We start from the raw sequence: 2,270 nt of genomic DNA on the forward strand, positions 1-2,270 counted from the left end.
CTAGATTTGCTAGGGTTTATTCTTGACTTGTATTTTTTATGCGTATTTTGTCTTGCTGACTATCTATAGAATCATGCATCTTTTATTCCAAATTGATTGATTTTATGAGATGCTTACTTACATATTGTGCTCAATGCTGATCTGTCTTAATTGAACAAACAAACAAAAGAAAAAAGAATATACTCAGTACACATTAGACTTGATACATTTGCTCTGAAAAAGTTTTCCCATAACTCTGTTATCAAACCAACCATGTATCAAAACTGAGTCAAAATATATTCCACACATTGCCCTCTTCTGAAAAGATGACCTAGGCTCATCTGAATTAGATCTTGGAAGGTCTAGAATTGAACTAAGTCAGTATAAGCATGCCTTAATTTTACTCAATCGAATCTTAGAAGGTTTAGAGTTAAGTTAAGTCAATAGATGCAACCCTTATGGGGGAGCAATTTCAGAAGCATAAAAAGAATTTCAATCATGGGAAATCTCAATGCTGAGTTCCATCAATTAAATATTTTGCCAACATCAAAATGAGGGAGTTTGTTGAAACACCTTTCCACATGATTTTGATTTGACAAAATTATTTAAGTTAATCCATGATTAAAGGACAATTAAATTTAAGTGCTTTGATTTAATTGTACTAATATGTTTGTTCAATGTTGAGTATAAATATAAATATAAATAGAAATAAAAAATAAGACAGGACGAAGTCAGCATAAGATCACAGCACAAGCTGAGTAGAACTCAGCATGACAGAAGATAAGGCATCTTCAGAACAGAAGCTTAAAGATCAAGAAACTGGGTGGAACGGAACTCAGTATCAAAAATAGAAAAGTCCTCTTGAGAACTATGTCTTATAAAACGAAGCTGACCATGGAAGCTGAGTAAAAGAGAACTCAGTATCTGAATTGGCAACAATCAAAGACAACGGACATTAAGGTCAAGCTGAGCGATCTTCAGGACATAATGAATGATCCGTTTGCTAAAAGACAAGATCCGACAACTGTCTGCACCAATCCAGAACCTTGGAATTACGCAAAAGCCAATTTCGAGATGCATGGGTCAACTGTTCGATTAACAAAAAGACAAACTGGCACAAGAAGACGAAATCTACAAGAAGAAGACAAGCCTGACGACTATGAAAATTCAGACGACAGGATTGGCCTGCAAAACTGAAGGTGACCAGAACTTGTCTTAAAAAGGAGCCGTTTGGATCAACGGACAAATCCAAAGTTCAAACCATTTCTGCTTCAGATCTCAGCTATATAAGGACATGATCATTCTTGGATCATTGGCCGAATACAATAAGAGCAAAAAGAGTATACATACAAAGCACACAAAAGCCAAAAGAGATCTTACACCAAATTTCTATTCTTGTATAAAAGCTAGATTGATTTTCTGTAATCATCTAAAGTGTTCTTCATTCAAAAAGAACAATTTGTATCAATTGTAAAATTGAGAGTGTTGTGCTGAGTACTCGGTGTTGAGTGCTTAGTGGTAGAGAAATCTTGGTGTTTGGTTATAACACTTAGTAGGAGTTGAGTAGACAAATAGAGGAAAGTACTCTTGCATATTCAACTGCCTTGTAAACGGTTTGTGCTCTACCTTTAAAGAGCTCAGTATTGGATTTAAAAAGCCCGGAGGGACTCTGGGGACTGGACGTAGGCGGAGAGGCTGAAACAGGATAAGTCGTACCGAGTAATCTCTAAACTCTCTCTCAATATATATATATATATATCTGTATGTGTTGCTTGTCATATTTACTCAGCATATAAATTGTTTAAACTGACACTGAGTAAATAAGAGTGCTGAGTTGGAAGCTGACCACAATAGTGTCAATTCTCAACTCATAAGTAAAATAGTTTTAGTCAAACATCTGACTAAAGCTGTCTTGCACTATAATCGGCCGTGCTGACCAAAGTTGAGTTAACTAACTTAAGAAAATATATTAAGTCAACTTAATTAAATTCGAAAAAGTTACATTAGTTCCTAACCCTCCCCCTCTTGGAACTAATCACACGGGACCAACAGATCCATCTTCAGCATCATCATAGGACGAACACAGAGAGAGCAGGAATTTTGCAAAGTCAGCTGCAGAAACACAATACAATTTCGGGTCAAAGCTACACAAACCAAGTTGAGGCCTATAATCAAGGAAGCACAACTACATTTTGTTCAAGGTGGAATCATGACATGAGTAGTGGGTAAGTGTGTGCTTAGTGGGAACAAATCTCACCTATAAATAACCTTTTTCATCTTCATTCAAGCCC

Source organism: Euphorbia lathyris, chromosome 8 (genome assembly GCF_963576675.1).
Source record: "Euphorbia lathyris chromosome 8, ddEupLath1.1, whole genome shotgun sequence".
NCBI classification, from domain to species: domain Eukaryota; kingdom Viridiplantae; phylum Streptophyta; class Magnoliopsida; order Malpighiales; family Euphorbiaceae; genus Euphorbia; species Euphorbia lathyris.